Genomic DNA, 19,933 nt, shown 5'->3' with positions numbered 1-19,933 from the left:
GCTACACTGAAGTATGGAGACTGCATTTTTTAAAATGACTTGGGATGAGTCTTTACTCACACTGGCGATTGAAGGTGCTGCATCACAAGATGAAAGAGGTTTAGATAGTGGTGGAGAGCCGAGCAGACATGGCAGTCGAGTAAATCTTCAGGTTAGAGTCGGGGATTTTCTTCGCCGTCTTTGATTTCCACAAAGAAACGTTAAATTGAACCATCACAGTGCAGGTGATGGAATATGGGAGCATGCAAATCTTTAGATTAAAGCTTTCAATCTGAGCACAGCTCTCTGTGTTGCCTTGTAACTGGTGGAGTACATTTTCCTGAAAAGGCTCCTGATACAAAAGAAGTAGGTGCCGGGTGGGGATTGTTTGCTCGTTGTGATTCAGACATGTGAAGCTAGGAGACTTTGAAAAGTCACAGAGACAAGCAGGCTGAATAGCCCAACTGGGATTCACCTATAATCTTCTCAGACTTCAATAGGGTGGTCCTATTAGCAGTGGGAAAAGCCATTGTAAAATGTCCTCACAAAAGGCCTGCAAGCTACTCAGTGCTTTTTCATGAACATACAGTTATGCATGAATGCTGAGAAGATTGCAGGATTGTCACGTCTTCATAAAACTCTGTTGTGAGTATTCACGTAGTTTCTGAATATAATCAGAATTCAGAATAATGAAACTCGGGTTTAATAGTGTTATTTTTGCATGTGCAAACGTGTGCAATCTTTGCATCCTGGTATGGGCATGTGAGGACGAGAAATAACTTCTTGACTTGAATATTCCTGACTGGAAAGTGATGGGCATTTTAAGTTAGTTTACTACTATAATCATATTAATAGAAGAAGTATAAAACTCATCTTTAGAGCCATTTAGCCTCTTGCTAATAGATAATTAGCAACTATATTCTTATATATTATAGTGGAGGCACAGATTTTTATTTAAAAATTCATTTTTTAATTTCAGTTTCACTTGTTTAGGTGTTTCTTGATGGCGTGGTTCATAAGAATGAAATATTTGCCAATAGGACTGTTGTAGTGTGGTCTTCAGATTATAGCTTTCCTAAAAATACTGGAACAGTTCATACACTGTGCAGTTAAGGGTAACATCTTTTTCATTTTAAAGAGTCACTAACTCAGAATCCTTAAAATATCTGACTGTTTAGAAGTTCAATTGTGTCAAATCTTAGGTTTTGAACATTTCAGTCCTAGTTCCCATCAGACTCAGATAATCAAACATGGAGTCACAAAATGAACAAGCAGCAATTTTCAAGAGCAGTTTTACAGAGATTGTACATAAAGCACTTAACAGATTGAGGCGATTGTTGTTAAACGTAGATTTATAGATGAAGAAGACCCTTCCTTGTTAGCCCAGAGGTCCAGATGGGCTTCCCCCTTTGGCTTCTGGTCTATTTTTATCCCATCTATTTTAGATAAGATTATGTTCCATAGCAGGGTGTGGATGTAAGACCCAGCACCGATGAGGTCTGTGTGGAATGAGGTACCTGGTGCCCTGATACACTTCATTTAAGTTATTCATAAAGCAAACTGTAAACGTTTTTGAGCTTATTTTCCTTTTTTTATTTTTTAACTGCACTGGCAGCTTTGTCTGATGAACTTACTTTTTTCTTTCTGGATAATTTGTTCAATGAGAGATTAAAGGTATAGGCCTTATTCCTAACCTGATTTATCTCCTGGAAATGTAATAGGAGTTCTAGGTAACTTTGTGCTGATAAGCTGCAACCTCGCAGATCCGGACTGTTGGATTGCTCTCTGATCAATTAGGAATGGCAAAGAGGCAACTGAAACGGGCCGGGAGACACAGTTTCTTTATAGATTGCTTTATTTTCAGGATTTGGCAGTGATGAATATTCCTTCAAGTTGTTATTTGTTGAGCAGCTGAAATAAAGATTTTGTTGAATTTCCTTTGCGCCTCACTAATATGTATATGAAAACCAGACAACCCAAGTGTTCTGTCTGGCTGGTCTCCATTAGGCTTTGTGTAAATATAGTGGCAGGAGCATGGATATTTATGGAGAGTGAAACACTTTTGTGTAATTTGTCTTGAGGTACTACAATTTAAGCCTAATTCTACGGTCAGATTTACGTCTCAGAGAAATGTTGCAGACTTGGAGAGAAGGTGTGTATAATCAGTGTGTTGAAGGATACAGCAGTTTTTCTTTAGGGTGTGATGCTTCAGGTGTTGTGCTTTATATGTATTGTATACAGTAAACTTGATCTGAACTAAAACATAAAAGCTTCAGTCATGTATTGTTTGATGTCTGGAAGTTACTTATATTTTGCTGATAAACTACTGTTTGTGAATATATTCTTATTGCATACAATGTATTTTTGGACTGAGAAAATGTTTCTAATTTCTTGCTTTAAAGTCCTTGATTGTTACTCAGCAAGGAGAGCTCAAGGGGGAATTTTGCTGGACAAAATCTTGAAACAGCACCTCTTTGCTTCAGAAAGATTCATTTGAAATTGTGTGGTTAATATCTTGTTCACTAGTTGGCGTTGAACATTTTTTATGCTTATTAAGTAAGTGTCTTGGAACTGAAATGATATCAAGCCAAAAATACACCACCCACGTAATTCAAGAAAAGTACCAGTCCTGTCATTCAATTTCTAAATTAGCATTCTTAAGTTGAAACTAACATCAAGTGTAGTAGTTGAGAAGGGCAAAGATGCTTTTGGATATTGTGTTTATTTGAATAAGAACTAAATGGCATTTACAATGCAAGTCCTGATCTTTTTTCATTTTGTTCAGTCACTTACTTTATAAAAACTTGTTTAGACACAATTTCCTCCTTCTGCTTCGTTTGTTGGGGAATGGATATTTCTGCTTTATTTTATCATGCCCCTGACATTTTTAATACAGGGATGAACAGTGAAAGTAAAACTAAACTTGTTTTTTTTTGTGTGTGTGAAAGCCATCTCAGCTCATTCTGTTTTTAAAACCACTTTGCAGGATTATGATAACCCCCTTTTAATTCAATAAGGGTTGTTACATTTTAAATATTCAATACTGGACAATTAAGTACTGCAGTAGATATGATTAAGTATTACAAATAAAACCAAACTCTTCAATAGTTTTGACTTAATTCCCTTTAGGCCTGACATGACTTCACTCATTTGAGAAATACACTGGCATCTGTTTGGAGTAGAGACTCTTGGCGTTCTCATCTACACGAACAGCGTGTCCACCTCTGTAACACTCAAACACTCGTTTTCATCATGCTGCCTTCTAAGGATGCCTGTACACAACAGTCAATCACAATTTGTGTAATATTCCTGAGTGACTAATATAGAGTGTGTATCACAAGATGTATGATTCTGCATGTAGCAAATGTTTTTGGTTTTCTATCGTGATGATAGCTCCCCAAGCGTAAAAGTTTATCACAGTGTTATAAATTCAGCATACAGGGATACACCCCCTTCCTTCACAGTGATAAGTAGAACATTTCGCCATAAAGTACTGAAACTGGATTTTTACCACTGCCTTGTCAATTAGTGTCTTTGTTTTCCCCGTAGAAAGACATGGTGTGGATTCTGTAAGCACGGGGGAGGGTGTGTTACAGTACTGTACATCCTTTCCCAGAGATGACACACGCCGCTGCCACCCCCTAACACAAGAAGCAAATAAACCAGGTCTTTACAGTACAGCGGGTTCAAAGTCTAGTCTCTTGTCTGTGTCACTGGTGTGCAAGAATGCACAGGCAGCGGAGAAAAAAAGCCAGCACCTGGGTTCCACTGGGTGTGGAAGACAGGAAGTGAAACGGGCTGCACATGGTGGAAAGATGGAGGAAGTGTAAAAACAATGGCATGAAGCAAGAGCTCTGGCTTTCTGCTCCGGCCAGGGGAGGCTGTAGTGCGAAGGCCTGTTAAGTGAAACAAAAACCAGCAGACACATGGAGCTGGGGGAGGCTGCCTCACAGCTGCCATTTGCCGTGCCTCGCGCCAGCCGCGCTCGGCTGCTCTTTCTCTGCGGCGGGGAGGGCGCCGCGCGCTCCTGCCGCCCCTCCAGCCGGGGGGCCTGGTGCCGACAGGAAGGGGTTAAAGCTCCTGAGGAGGGATGGAGAGAGGTCGAGTTGAGCGCGCGCAACAGAATGGCGGCCTCTCCCCTGCTTTCTTGCTGACTAAACAGTTTTGTCAGCTGGCAGTTGCTGCTGCCTGAGGATTTGCGATAGCTTCTGGAGGTTGAGCGCAGGGTGGGGGGGAGGGGTGGTACTCGCAGCCAGCACTTGTTGCTCTGTCGAGTCAGGCAGGGAAGGAGCGCAAAGCAGCATCGTCCAACCTGTTTGTCGCCAGCTCTCTTGCCTGCAGGCTTTACAGCCCGGTTATTTGCAACAAGACGGCTTGTGTGCCTTCCTGCGTCCTGAATGTCAAAGCTCGGGAGGGTTTGTTTTTTCCCTCCCTGCATGTGGGCCATTTTTTTGGGGGGTTTTCAAGATGTGCGGGATTGGAGAATAGCCCCTGGAATAATGATCCCTCTAACTTTATGTTGTTGGGCAGATTTTGCTCCTTTTACAAAAAGAGGTTGAAACAGATTAGTGCGGTTTCAAGAGCAGTGTCAGGCTAAGTAGTTCAGTGTTTCATTTGTGATTTCAGTTCCATTACTCAGCTGAATGAATTAGTTCAGTATCCTTACCCATATTCACACTTCCACACCTTGCATTGGTAAAGGCCTTAACCCGACCAGTGCTGAATATTTTACAAATATTCCTTCAGTGGTGTTGTGTGAGATTGGTTCACAGATATTTAATGGTACATTAGAGACGTTATATTCAAAAGGCCACGATTTGAGGGCCATCCTTCATAAGGCTTCTACAGCTTGTCAGCGTAGCAAATATAGAATCATTAACAGCCCGTCTGACACACTACCTGTATGGTGTATTCTGGGATTAAATGTCAACAGAAGTTAGGCCTTCGAATACCAGGGTGCGTTTTCATCATATGAAATCTATCTGGGCGTCCTTACTGCTGTGCGGGCAGTCCATTTTGAGAGTGGCTTTTTTCATATGTTTACTGTAATTTCTTGTCATTTTAATCTACCGAATTGCAGCACAACGTGTCACAGTGCTGGTTGAGAATGAGAGAAGGAGTGGGACAAAAGTGAAAAGAGTGAAGGAGAAATGGGGAGTGAACTTATTTCCAAAACATTCAGGACTATGCATGTGGATTTTGTTGCTGTAGAGTTTTTGTTTTTGTCTGAAAGCCTCTACTTAGAGATATCATTAGTAATTCTTTATTCCATTTCTTTGGTACTATATAATCATCTCTTCAAAACTTATCTTGTTGAATTAATCTTTTCCATTTGGCAGCAGTCCTTTCACTTTTAGAACTGCTGCATACCATGTTGTACCATGTCAGGGAGCTGAAACAGGTCTGTAGGACACGAAGGACAGCAATAAATTCACCTTGTCAAAGTGTGTTGGGAAGGGGGGGCAGGTCTGGTTTGTATCAGTGAACCATACGTGAACAAAACACACACTTGATAATTCCAAATCACTTGGGCATAATGGAAATTAATTAATTCTAAATTTATTTTAAGAATCTGGCTGAAGATACTAAAATGTGGCACCGGATTATAGAAAAACCTTAAAAACTTATAGAATTCTGTAGTGCAGGATGAAAAGATTTAATGAATGTGCTCTTAATACATAGCCTTGTGAGCTGAGGTCTTGTGAGTGCTTGATGGCAGCCACATTACCACATTGTATTCTGCAGCAATTTTTAAAGAACATTTGCCAACTTGTGGTCGAAACCTGTCTTATAACAACTCCTTTTATTTACGTACAGAGTCTTTCATCCCTCTCGATGTGCTTTACATGTAGGAAGGGAGTCACTTGGGAGACTCACATTAGATCAGCTTCAAGACGTTAGAGAAATAGCTTCACCAGTTGAGTGGAATCTCGTAGGGATACCAGGTGTGAACTTGTAGGGATGAATCCCATGTGGAATTTAGAAAGGGTACCAGTATTAACCTAACTAGTCTTTTGACAATGTGCTTTGGAGCTTTTAAGGACCACGATTTTATATTTCATTCAAAGCACAATGCCTCTTACAGCACCCTGTCCATTTCCACATAGACATGTGTATGACATTATTTTGGGACTTCTGGTCCATTGGCAATAGTGCCACCTACTGGTCCACAAACATTACTTTCAGCATCAACCTGCTTTTCCTTGGAGTTCTGTCATCGTGATAGTGACCACGCCCAGACTTGCCCGTCTTCTTAGCTCTGACTAGGTCAGGCTACAACATTGATTGGCTGCCTAATTGCATCACTACAGCATTCTGAAAATCTGTTTGATAAGGCCATAGATCTTTTTCCTGGTTGACATATTGGGAAGCTCTTAAATTGAAATATTTATATTTTGAATGTCCACAGCTTAAAATCAGTGGAGTAAAATTGGAGAGTTAAAATTTTAATATCTCATGCTTTTGCAAAATGGGTTTTTACTTACTTTTGATTAATGTGGAGAGAACAGCTAGTGTCTAACAATGAACTTGGGTGTTGCAGTACAGTTCCCATTAGTAACTCTTAACACATTCAGGCTCTGTTATACATAAACTCAGAAGCTTTATGCTTGGATGAAGTCAGCCTTTCGAAATGCTGGCTTGTATTTACCTCTTTTAAGTTAATAAAGAAAATCTAACTGAGTGATTTTAGTGACTGTTACTGACTAGGAAAAAACAGTCGACAATAGGTTCAGTCACTCCTAAAGTTAGTCTGTAGAAATAGTTAGAAGCTCTCCATGAATGCAGTAAACTATACATTATATCAGTGTGCACAATTCTTTTATTGGTGTCGTCCCTTTTTAACCACCATTATGCTTCTCAGTTTATTTGCTTGTTATCGACGTTGATTATACCTGTTTGCAGGTGGGTTTTTTTTCTCAACAATATTCCTTGCAAGTATTATTGTCCGGGGGTGGGGGAAATTGAATTATTTGTACATCATGCCTTTAAAGTTACAGGTCAGTCAAAAGAGTCCAGTGAAAAGGCCCCATAGTGAAGTGTTTTAGAAGAAAGGGAACAGAAAAAGTGTTGATCGAGAGATAACACTGGAACTGCTAGTGTTGAGGGTGATGTCCAGCCACATTTTCTGAGAACATTCCAGAGCATCCTCAAGCTCTACAGTGTTTTCCACTTCTAATTCATTCATATTTCAGGATCCCCCCACCCAACACACAGGCCCTGATATATAAATATATGCCTACACTCTTGTACTGTAGCATGCTTAGGAATTGGCTGCTTCTTGTCCCGCCTGTTTAGTGTTGTACTCAAAAAGATACCATTGTTTGTTCTACAAACACAGGGTGCAGTTTGTTTCCAAGGAGACTATAATCTTGTTGCTGCTTCTTGGTAAAAAATAAAAAGTTTGCTCCACACACCTGAGAGCATCCAGCTCCGAGGGGGGAGGGGGTCATTTCGGAGGAGTGAACAGGAGCTCGGGGGGGAGGGACAAGAGACTTGAGGCTGTAAAGTTTGTGTTCACAAGCTCCTCTGTGAATGACAGAAATCTGCAGAGATGTTTTAAGAGAAATATGAGAATCATCCTGCTTTTTCTGAAGCGTAGCAGTTGTGGTGAATGTATAGCTTCTGTAAATAAAGAAATACCTGCAGTGGGGTAAATGATCGACTTTATTTTGCTTTAATCTATACAACAGCTGTTTTCAGTATATTAGGTTTGTAATATAAAATCCAAATGATAGTATGTGTATTGTGCCATGTTTATTTTTGAGAAACTTCTGTATTTCTTTTTTTGCTTTCCTGCTAAATGTACTTTATATGTTGAAATCTCTGTTTCCTTTTTTCCCCATCCCCCTCTCTCAATTAAAGAACATGAAAGAATGAGGGTCCTTTTATCGTTTAACAGCTCTGTGTTTAAGAATTAGTCAGAGTTTCACAAAGCTGTACACACTTCTCTTTCCTGTGTCATTTTGTCACACGACAAGCTAGGATTCTAGATTGCTTTAAATAAAGTAGTCCAATTAATGGCCTTGATTTATTTATTGTTTTCTTCTTCTGCTTATAACGTATACATTTTAGTGACATTACCCCTCTCCCCTGTTTTTTAAATAGGTGTCTGTAGCTCATGTCAAATGTGTTTCAGTCATTGCACATGTTCCTGCTTTGATTTCTGTGAATGAGTCGCCTGGGTATCACATGAACTGCATTCTGTGTGCCTCATCCACGCAACAGACAAGGAAGGTGCGTTCATTTTCACAGCTGACTCATGGCAAGAAAACACCTTTCTGAAACAAATTTGGAATTTTCGAAAAACAAAATAGAAGGCAATATCAGAGTGTGTAGTTTACCTCACTAGGAAACATTAGAAGACGTTTGAAAAACAAATTTGTGTGTCTTTCTTTTAATGTCCGCCAGTACAGTACAGTCATATGCCCAATTCCTTGTCTCCAAAATACATTTTTGAATTACCAATAAAAAAGGGCCACCAACCATGGAAACTCCTGTGAAGCAAAGGGGAAGGTGAGATGGACAGCGTAGATATAACGTCCCTTTAGGGGCTGCAGGTGAAATCAGTTTCTAAGGTGTGTCTGGTGGCAGCTGTGAAGAATTTAATTGAACAGTGTCATTAGGCCACAGAACAGTTACTGAGACAGAGGCAGACATTGTACTTTCATTTTGCAGCCATCCTCAAAATGCCCTCAGGTTATTCAAACAATGGAAAAGAGCATCCCTTTCTTCTAGTGAAACACTGCCCTTCTCCATCATGAGGCGCAGGACAAAGAAATGCCCGTAACTAAGCTGTGGGAGTCTCATTCAAAAGGTATCGCCATCCCCTGGTACCACACTTTAACTTTTCTTTTTATCCCTTAAGGATAAACTGTTGGTAACAAAGGAGTTTTGGGTTAAGGGGATCAATGTTATGTGAGCTGCAGGGATAAGGGGGACGCTACGAGATGAGAGGTGTGGCATTTGCTTTAAAAACTACAAAAGCAGTGCATAAATAACAAAAAAAATCACTAAATATAAAAGGAGGTCCTGTGCTTTAAATCTCACTGGTGTTAATGTCTTGTTAATCTATGGTAGTGATCATTGGCTTCTGAGATGCTTTAGCATCTGATAGGAATAAGTTCTCTGGCAGGAAACACAAAACTCTGAGCTGTAGAGGGAGTTACATTGTTTGGGAGGCTCACACACCCTCGCTAGTGTTTTTTCTCACTCGTATGCATTTGTCAGTGTTTCTGATACTTTTTCTCATTAATTTTCCTTCAAAGGTCTGAGCTCATCAAGCCGATACGCTCTGTGCTGAAGTGTTGTAATTCACTATTTTCTTCATTTCACTGGAACGCACACTACAGCTTCCTAATAACATTAAGTCAAACTAATAGCATGCATGCTTGGTAGGATTAACGTTTTCTGTAGGCACAAACGTCGGTTGAACATCACAGGAACGTTTGTTATGTTTGTTTTTAGCTATTGTAACCAGTGTTTATTTTTCAAGAAAAAAAAACAGATTTATAAAAGCTTCAGGTATTATATAACCTATTCAGTGAAAAGGGAAGATGAATACTTGCACATATTTTCTACCTGTTGATTGTCCTTTATGCATTTGAATTGTGCTGCTTTTGTTTTTATGCTATCCTGCAAGTATTTATGCAATCAAGACCTTTCTGCTCCAGTACAAATGTTGTTATTTTTTGTAACTTGGGGTAAACTGCAAATATTTTTCATCAGTGAGTGCAGTAAGATTTCACTCATCATCTTATGTATTTTGCACAGTTAATTGTTTGAAAGAAGATAATACTGTTTGAAAGAATAATAATACTGTTTTTTCCACATTTTTACACTATAGACCCATTTTCAAAATCAAGATTCTTGTTAAGCCTGCTTTGTAAAAGCTGTTTTGTTGAATTCTAGAAAAAGAAAAATATTGTAACAACAAATAAGTTTAATTTCATTAGAAGAATTAGTATTTTATTATATTTTTGTTTTACATACGATTTCCTTCCTGACTACAAAGCCTTATTGCAAAGTTCAGTTACCATTTACACAACATGCACTTAAAAGTAGGATATTTAATCATCAGGTTTTAAAAACAAAGCATTAACATTAATGGTGTTTTTTGTTTCAGATGTTCATTTGTACTTTCCAAAAAATATTTGCAGTCATTGTCATTTTTTTTAAACACGGCTGTACTTCTTTCTGAAAACAGTTGAAGGGTTTTTGACTCAGCAGGCCTGAAGGGGGTCGAGGTAACGGTTTGCGACAGTATGTTCAGCATGGAGAAGAAGGGATATGAAGAGTCCAGTGCGGTTAATGTGTAACCAGCAGATGTTTAGGCCCATCCACCTGGTGCTTGCCCAGTGGGAAATGGACAGTCAGGAGATGAGTTTCCTGCTGTAAATTCTGGAAAGAAGCAAATTAAACATCTTCTTTCGTTTAGTTTCCTGAGCAGATCAGCGGGCGAACCCAACGGTCTCCAGCCATCCCTTGTCCTGGGGCTGTGAGGTGCAGCTGGGCGTTCCGGCGGCCCTCCACAGCTGGTGCATGGGGCCGCAGGGCGTTCAGCCTGGGGCCCGGGGGCCTCCACACTCCCTGAGTTCTGAGCCGCCATGGCTCTACGAGGGTGTGCGGGCTGTGAAACGCCCAGCGACTGAGCCAACACCACTCCTTGTGAGGCATCTCGAATTTAATTGGGGTGGCTGAGATTGATGGCGTTGTCCATTCATTGCATCCACTGCTGTCTGGCTGCTTTTTTAATGCAGGCTTTTTTGTTTGTGAGCACGGTTGCCATAAGTGCAGCTGGTCAGGTGTTAAATTCATACATTTAGGTTTGATACACCCATCTGTGATGGTATTTATATGTAGTGTGAAAAAACTACATGAGCTCAAGTTCACAGAGTTACTTTGTGTTTTCTTTCCCTTGCGTTTATATAAATGCAAGCAAATATAATTTTTATCTTAAACCTGGTTAAGTTGCCTGCATGCTTATGTAGTTCTTGAAACCCTGTCTTGTAAAATCCATGATAATATTTACTTTGTGGTACAAAGGCTTTATTTCAGTTTTGCTGCATTTTTTTAATTTATTTTGATCACACATCGTCAATTCATTTTGAAGTGTACTGTGAGCCATTCCCTCTCATCTTTCAAGAAACGGGGACTACTTTGGAAATTGCTTATTTCTGAACCTCATAGGGTAGTGACTACTACCCTATGACAGCATTTTCTAAAGCTGTATCGAAAATCCGGAGAGACTGAATACCCATGTAAATGAGTTATTCAATAAACACATTAAAAAGTTTGAAATCAATAAGTTTGCGGATTCAAAGCAACTTACAAAGTCAACCAAGCTTCAACTGCTGGTCTGGAATCATTTACAATAAGAGCCCGGTTTGCATCTTATGTGGAAGGAAGAACTCATGGGGGTTCATGCTTACTCATCATAAAAGACCTTGTAAATGGAATAAAATGCAGACAAAAACCTGTAGTAATTCAGGAAGAAAATTGACCATTGCTGTTGTTAAGGATTCTGTAGGTCTTGTCTGTGCACGTTGAGTTTTGGTGTGTGCCTTTGGTTTTTGTGCGTCTTCTAGAAAAGATAGTTGCATCTCTGCCTATGTTGCACTGTTTTGGATTGGGTACCATGGCACTGTTAACCAAAGTTTTCCAGTAACACTGATAGAGGACAAAATAAGTAACTTAAGCTCTCAAATAATTAATCACTTATATGTCAGGATTACATATTTAATAAACTTTTCATTTGATGTTCTTTATTCTAGGTACCAGATGATCTTTTTAGCTTTAAAAACCAACGTAGACAACCAACGTTGTCTAAACACACAATTCGACCAGTGAAGAGTAGTAAGTGAGGACACCATGTGGAATGAAATAAAAATAACTGTGTGAAAGTCGTCTCTCATTTTCCATGGTGATACCAGTTGAACGTACCTTCTCTGTGGAAAATTTGCACCAGAGGTTAGGACAGAGTTATCCCTTTTTCCAGATCCAGTGTCAGTGGTCAGAAACCAAAAAACATGCTCGACGGTGTTTATCAAAGATCTTGTACAAATCATGTGAATATTAACTGTAAGAATGTTGCAAGGAGACAATTTCAAACTGCAAAAATTTGCATATGTAACAAGCGACTCCTGTACACACAAGAACAGCTGGAGTATGACTTCTGTGCATGTTTGAGATAAACAGGAGTTTATAGCATTCCGTGTTTGTACCAGAAGGGGGGAGCACTTTTGTCCTGGACTTTACTTCCGTAGATTCAGCTAAGTTTGGAACGAGACTTCCCAAAGACTACAGCCAGACACCACTCTTGGCAGTGGCTTTGCTTGTGAGAAGCCTTACGAAAATAAGCCTTTGACCTTAACACAGTTTGGAAAACTGTCCTTTTCTTTTTGTGGTGTCCAGCAGGGAATGCTTGTGATCTTTCAGCATAGTCTTTGCAATAGAATAATGAACTTGAGGTGTTGCAGACGTCGGTATGCCCGTAACCGGGGATAAAATACATAAAAAACATCCATGTGATTTTGAATGTTTTTTTTGTGGCAGATTGTCAAAAGGAAACCGTGGATTATAACGTTAGTTTTAGTTTTATTACTATTGCTTTTGAACTGTCAGCTGTCATGTGGTGTGATTGCTTTTGGTGGTAGAGGGCAGCTTTTAACAGTTCAGGTGGGTAGCTGCGTCAGCATGCGTAGGCTGCAAAGGAACAACTAATAGGTTTATTCCATGATGAAAAGAGAAGAAAAAAAACACAACGTTTCGGCCGTGGAGCCTTCTTCAGGTGTGAGAGCCTCTTGCACCTGAAGAAGGCTCCACAGCCGAAACATTGTGTTTTCTTACTTCTCTTTTCATCATGGAATAAACCTATTACTTGTTCCTTTGAGCTTTTAACAATTCTTACTTTTTGATTTGGCTTATTTAAAATAATTTTCTCTTTTATTGTTGAGTGACTTCCTTAACCCATCCATTTTTTTACAATGTTCCTTGAAACACTGAGGCACAGTAAGACCAGTTTATAAGGAGTCTTATAAGGAGTTTATAAATAGCCGGTGATAATACAAAACTCTTTATATGTAAAGCAATGTGCTTATAATGTTGAATCAGTGAAAGTGTTTAAGCCCAAATCCTTTCTGTACAAGTATGTCTTGTCTTTGCCCAGTCTTTATAAACTGGCAAAATAGAGGATGGTATAAACATCTTCACTAGACTTTGGGAATGTTTTCAAAGCTCTCAGGCAATTACATTTGTCATAAAACATTTTAAAAATTGATTTCCAAGAATACCTTTTGCTAAGATTCTCAGGTATTTGTGGAATGCATCTTTAGCGTCAACAAATAATGTGCTCTAATATTTAAAGCATCTGACATGTCCTCTTCACCTCTGCAAATAAGTGTTTTGAAAACTGGCCCCAAAACTGAACTAGTTTCAACAGTTTGTTTTGCTACAGTCAGTAACAGTTTTACAGCTTCATTTCACAGTGTTGTAGTTATTTATCATAATGCCGTGCAGACTTTACATTTTTTGGCATTTTTTAAGTAGTATAAAGAAATACTTTCTTTGAATACCTGAAGTGAGTAAAAGCAACAGAAGATTAATGCCCCAAAAACCCTGAATTGATCATCTATAAGCTCTGTAATAAACCTCCTTTTGCAGACTGGACAAATAACACTTCACTGTAGGCCTGAGGTTTTTTTAAGCACTATATCGAACTCAAAATATGATTAGCTGCACCATATACCATAACTGTGCTGTACAACAGGCAGAACAAATAGCAAACAGATGCTTTAATGAATTTGTTACCTTCTTGAGTTGGACATAATACAGTACAATAATATCAAAGCGAAATGTGTTGGATTCCAGTGAACTAGTAAAAGTTACAGCTGATTTTCTAGCCAGAGCTTTTTTGAATAAAAAAAAGTTTCTAAATTGATATATTTATGTTTCTTAAATGAACTCTGAAGAGGTTAGAGTGGTGAGCTCACTTAGCGTGTGAGCTGTAAAGGAGTATGTATGGGTTAATTCCACTCTTTTCAGCGTGGAATTAACTTCTGCTTGTTCCTGTGTGTACTCTAGTCATTACTTTCCTGTGTCCTCTGGCATCAGTGTTTGACTTTCTAACTTTTACTCTATACCAAAAAAAAACGTAACTATTTGTCCATTATTTTTTTGGAGGGTAGAGGGAGGGGGGATGGAGGATGATGTGATGTGCTTTTGAGGTTTCTGTCTGTATGTGAAGAGCAGCAGTCCCGTCCTACTGTGATGGATTACACCTTCTGCAGCCCAGCACTGCTGTCAATCACTGAGCTCTTGCAGGCAGAGCTCAAACAGCTGGGTGGAGCTTGCTGATTGGTCTAGACGTAGCACATGGGAAACGGGGAGCTGGGGGAGGTGGGTACAGCTACCACGGCAACAGTTGGCTGATGTTGTAGCCTTGTACTTTGGCCTGCATCCGCAGGCCTGTGTTTTGGCAGTGCAGGGGAGAGAGATTAGCTTGGAGGACATTAGGATAATACTGTAGCTGCTTAGGCAGTTTAGAGATACCTAGTTCAAAATTGCTCGGCATTGCTGTTTCTTTGAACTTATAAGATGAAATAGCAATTTGTGTTGAAAGAGAAGATTATCTTCTCACACAGCTCAAAAATGTTCTCACTGTTGCTCCTTAAAAGTTTTTTCTTTATTGAGCTTGATTTTCATCAGTGAAGATGGTGTCAAGCTTATTTGCAGCTAAAAAAGTAATCTTTTATTACAGAAAAAGAACTGTTTTGTCATGTTGTGTTGTGGGGCTTTCCTGTTCAAATCGAATTAAAGTATCCAAGAGATTGCATCACAACAAAAGGCTCCACTCTGGAAAAGCCACAAGTATATGATGTTAATCCCAAAAATTGGGAGCTTTTCGTTCCCTGTAGGCAAATAATACAAAAATCTAAAGACAAAGTAAAGAATTTCGAGAAGGTAATTGACTGATTTTGGCTGTTGAGGAATGAAAGTGGGAAAAAAACTTTAGCATCAGAAAAGTCACATCTTACCATAGAAAAAGTTAAATTTTCTATATAAAAAACAATTTAAAACCACTTCCTCTTATGTTTTGCCGTGATGCTTGATGACAGAGGCTGAGGAGATAAGTGAGGATATTCCCAGCTCTATGGCTTGACAGCAGGCACTCTCTTGTTTGACAAGGAAGATGAGGCCTAAGAGGATAATGTGCAGCTCTTGTGATGTTTTTTACTAACCCAATGGTCTGTTCTAGTAGTTTCTCCTAAAGAAACAGCCACATCTTAGTTTTTAAGAGCTGGTATTACAAAGGACTCTTTACTCCTTGGATTTTTTTGTTTGTTTGTTCACAGTCACCATCAGGATAGGTTCATTTAAAAAGCGTATTAAAAAAAAGAACCTTTGTTGCCATTATTTTACACTACACCAGTAGTCATTAACTCAACTTTCAGTTATGTAACCTCTGGTCATTTGACTCGTTTGAATATTGACAATGTAGAATAAGGATGTGCTGTGGCCTTTTGCAGACTTACAGCACATGCGGGAGCACAAGTAACAAGCGTTTTTTTTTAAATATTGCACAGCTTCTTCAAGCAGTTTCCTGTAAAGTTAAAAGCGGCTTGACACAGTGACCAGTTACTTCTGCAAAGTGAGGCCAGCCAGCCAAAGATTGATGTCCTTCTAGAATTTATTGACTGAGCTCTGGTTCATGAATGTGCCATTTGTTGCAGTGAGGACAACTGCCAGATGTAAGCAGCAACAGCCTGCTGTGCTTGTGACTACCATAAAAACTCAGATGATACTTCTTGCAGCTGAGCCTTGCAACTGGAGTTGTGTTAGTGTGACAGGGAGAAAGGGAGAGAGAAAGCAGGGACTCTTGAAACCGCTACGGAAATCTTTTTCAGAGAGATCCAAACTTATTTTGAAATCTGTATATCATGTGAGATGGACAGTGGGACTGACAAAATTAGTTTTGTCTTCTCTATACATAGTATTTCATAACCATTTATGTGAAATTAATTCATCTTTAATTTAGCGGGGGGGATATCAACTAAAGGACTTCCAGTTTCACCCAATAGAGCTACATTGCAGTGTGTCACTCTTTGATTGCACCTGCCAGCTGTGAATTGTGCTTTTGGATTTTTGGACTTTCCAGATTTCAGTAAATCAGCAGTTTTCGAGCATTGATAGTCAGCAAATTGTGAATAACATTTAGAAATGAACAAAGATTGTCTGCAGTTGAAACCCTCCCCAATTATTTAATCGTTGTTTTAGGAAAGAGTAAATTATCTTGTTTTCTCCAGTGCATGTTTTGCGTCCAGAGGAATTAGGGCAAACATATCTCTGGTGGCTGAATAGAATGTAAACATTGATGAATTCTTTTGGTTTTGGAGTGGGAATTTGGGACTGGGTAAGAAAGTTAGCTGATTATCAGCCTGATCTCATTCTTCCAGTGTTTAGGATTTTACCTTCCTCTGACAGAGATAAATAAACGCAAGGGAGATCCGTACAAAAAGTGTAAAGCTTTTCAAAATCTTGATCTTGCAGAGGAGCACAATTCGGGTCAGAGGCAGTTTGAGGAGTTTCTTGGGAAGAGTTAAATTCCCTACATGTGCAGAAATTCTCTCATCTATATTTACTTGGAATGAAGGGAAGCTGCTTAAAATAGTAATATGGGAATTTTTTTGCATTTCCCACTTCAATCATAGTCTTCTCCAAAATGTGAAAACCTTGGAAATATTTCAAAGACGTTTTGTGAAATGCTGAAAAAGTATAAATGCTGAACTGTGGTAAAATGATACAACAAGTCAGTCACAGACTTATGGGTGGCAGCTGCAGTCTAACATGGCACAGACATCAGGACACTGCATGGGTTTGCTGGGGTTTGCTCAGATGCTGCAAGTTTCTCTGAAGCTGAAAGATATTGTTTAGTAAAAATCACTGATCCTGCTGTTTAGCCAAAAACAAAATCTGCGTTATGGAAAAAAGCAAAAAAGCTCTTGTCAAAACCACCTGTGCAAAGTGACAGCTGATTCGTCTGTTGCCAAGGGAGTCATTCACTGGCTTCAGCTTGTGCCTGTTAACCCGCGACTGACCAGGGCATTTCCTTTCATAGTCACACAACAACTGGCAGATACATGTGCCATTCCCATATGAAGAGCTGTGTGTGCTGTTTTCAGTCCTGTCAATTATATGTATACAGCTGAGATGAAGGCTTTTTATCTGTTTTTAAAACAGGCCTACTGTATGCTGGTTGATCTTTTTCTGGACGTTAAGTATTACTAAATAAAACCATTGCTAACACTCTCAATTGCTGTTTCTGAAATCTGTATTGGAATAACAGCCACTGGCCCTGTTAAGAAACTTAAGTGCAATATCCAGAATCAAAATGTAATAAGAAAACAAAAACCCAGTGAAAAGATAAAGGGGTGTTAGCTTTTTTATATAATGATAGGAACTAAAGGAATTGTTGATACGGTAGCTCTATCAGATAACTGCATACCATTCAAAGCAACAATGCGTTGGTACTTTTTGGAAACGCAGTGAAGTAAAGGGATGAAACTGTTTAGTTAAAGAGCTTAGAGATGAATATGAAATGCATATCCGGTCATAAAGGAAAATATTCCTTTATTTTCTGGAAGCTGTAATAAAAAAAAAATACCTATGTGATGTAATTACTAAAACTCAGCCTTTCCATCACTTGTCCTGATTTAGTACAAAACAGCATGATCCTTTTCCTTCATCTTTGCGATAAAGTTGATGAAATTGGTGTGCAAGCACCAGTTCAGCAGCGTTAAATTGAGAGCTTGTGACAGAAGTCCTTTTTTGGGGATGTGTGTCTTGTTCAGAATAAAGGGTAGGGCACAGTCCTGTTTTTATGCAAGGAATGTCCCAGGTGATCTTGGTAGCAGGATGTTGGAGGGTTAAACAGAAAAAGGAGTCTGTAGAACTGGTTCTACAGGCTCCTCGAGGCATCTTTTGCCTTTTTTTGCATGTTGGAAGCCATTAATTTTTGTCTTGTCTCTACAGCTCCTCCCCTCCTCCCCTTTGTCTTAACCTTTTCCATGTTGAAATGGATATTCGGCATGATGTAGAGCAAGCAAAAAGCGATAGCTCACAGTGCCAACTGCTCTGAAACCTTGGATTTTGCACTTGTCTGTGCCTGTCATCCAGCAGAGCAGCAGCACCACAGCATTCTTTCACACATACTCAGGCTTTTGGCTTTCCCTTGGCGAACAACAAAGAATATTGGCGTTGGGGTGGAGGGGGACAAGGTGTAAAAATGGCACTATTCAACACTGAGACAGAGACAGAATAAACTCCTTAAGCTTTTACTTGTTAATAGTCTTTTTGGAAAGTGTATAGGACATAGATACTGTGTGGTGTGTTTTATTTTGTGCTCAAGGAGAGTTTTCAACTCGTCACAGGGTCACCTAATCAGAAACTCTTCTAGGTTCTCCAGTGTTATTCTGGGAAAAAAAGCAATTATCTGTGGTAAATTGCAGGGGCACAATAAACTATTCTTACTTTTGTGCCCCACAGCAGTGAAGTAGGCTTTGCTCTCCCAACTGTCAAGAAGTGCCTCCCATTTTTCGAACTTGAATCTGCTGATACGTAACATCCACTTGCATGCTCTGGGCCCCAGTTCTTGTTTAAAGCAGATTTTTTTTTACATTTGGTATTTTTAGTGGATCCTTTTAAATCAGTTTAAAGACCTTAAGCTTTGTTGCTTTTTTCTTCTCAGCAGCACAGGCACAGATAACTCAATTGTGCAATGTCGAGAACTGGACACATTTTTTAAATGTTACACAAAAGATTATGTTTTTTTAGCATATTGAAATATGAATTGCTTGCTAAGATAGCTTGTTATTTTTTATTATTATTACCCAGTTTTAAAGGTCTTCCTGAAATTATGAAAATGTTCTTTTTCCTTAAAATGTGTTTTGTTTCATTTGGAACTGGTTTTCATCTGATGGTTTCTCTTTAGCAATTCTCTCATGGTTTTATTCAAAGTCTTCCTTGATATTTGGATAAGGTGAATGTGCATGTTGGTAGCACTGTTATTACCTTGTATAATAGAGGCTTCATACTGCAGTAACTATGAAGTGCACTGTAGTCCTTTAAAAAGTGTCCATAGGTTTGTATTAAAGCAATAGCTTAGAATCAAATAGTAATTTAACAGTAAAAGTGAATTGACTAATGACAAAGTTGAATGTGCACTGCATGTAAATTGAGGTGGAGGAAGCTGAGGATGTTTGCAAATCAAGTAGCAGCTGAACCTAAAATGTCTCCTCACCTCATCAGGGCCGGTTATAATAGCCTTCATGACAGTTAACTGGAGCCTCTTACCATCTAATCTGATAATCTCTATCTGTCTGCCTTTTTTCCCCTTCTTTCAAGCGTCTTGTATAAAGTAGCTGCTTCATGCCTAAATGCAGTTTTGCTTAAGCACTTGTCTGAACACGCTTATGCAGATATTTTATGTTCTTGATTAAAAGCACCTCTGGGAATTTTTCAGTAATCACATGAGTTTGTACAGTTAATTAAAATTTTGAAATGCTGCATAAAATGAAGTGCTGGCGGTTTCAATCTGTTAAGGAGTCAATAGCTGTGGGGGATTAATGTGGACCTTTGTGTTTTTCTTAATCTATAGACATGTCTATGTAGAGATCAATCAAGTCTTACTCTGGATCACTTTGCCTTCAAGGGGAATTGATTGCAGTATTACAGCTGTTACAGTTTTGCCTTTTCACTATGAAACTGTTTATTTTAGTTGTTCTATATATTACTATACATTTGTTGCATATTCTTTTTATGCAGTCAGCCCCCCCAAAATAAAAAAGTCTTTATATATGCCTTCTTAGCTAAGTGCTGTAACTGTGAAGTTTTGTTGGGAATGTATTGAGAGATTAACATATATATATAGAACTTACACCTAAAATAAACTTCCTTTGAT

At 39.0% G+C, this 19,933-nt stretch overlaps 1 protein-coding gene across 6 annotated transcripts in view; it reads left to right on the top strand.

Annotated features, from left to right (window-relative positions):
• rreb1a (ras responsive element binding protein 1a) overlaps window positions 1-19,933 on the top strand; it is a 73,551-nt gene that overhangs the window by 4,906 nt on the left and 48,712 nt on the right. The window contains exon 1 of one of the 6 annotated variants that reach the window (XM_015354598.2): window positions 68-151. The exons of the other annotated variants lie outside the window; for them this stretch is intronic. The gene's annotated coding sequence lies outside the window, so the exon portion shown is untranslated. Of the gene's footprint in view, window positions 1-67; window positions 152-19,933 lie in introns of those variants that run through there. 6 annotated transcript variants of the gene reach the window in all.

The sequence above is a fragment of the Lepisosteus oculatus genome, chromosome 6, assembly GCF_040954835.1.
Source record: "Lepisosteus oculatus isolate fLepOcu1 chromosome 6, fLepOcu1.hap2, whole genome shotgun sequence".
Taxonomy (NCBI): Eukaryota; Metazoa; Chordata; class Actinopteri; order Semionotiformes; family Lepisosteidae; genus Lepisosteus; species Lepisosteus oculatus.
Note: the sequence above shows the minus strand (reverse complement) of the source record. Positions and strands in the feature narration are given on the sequence as shown.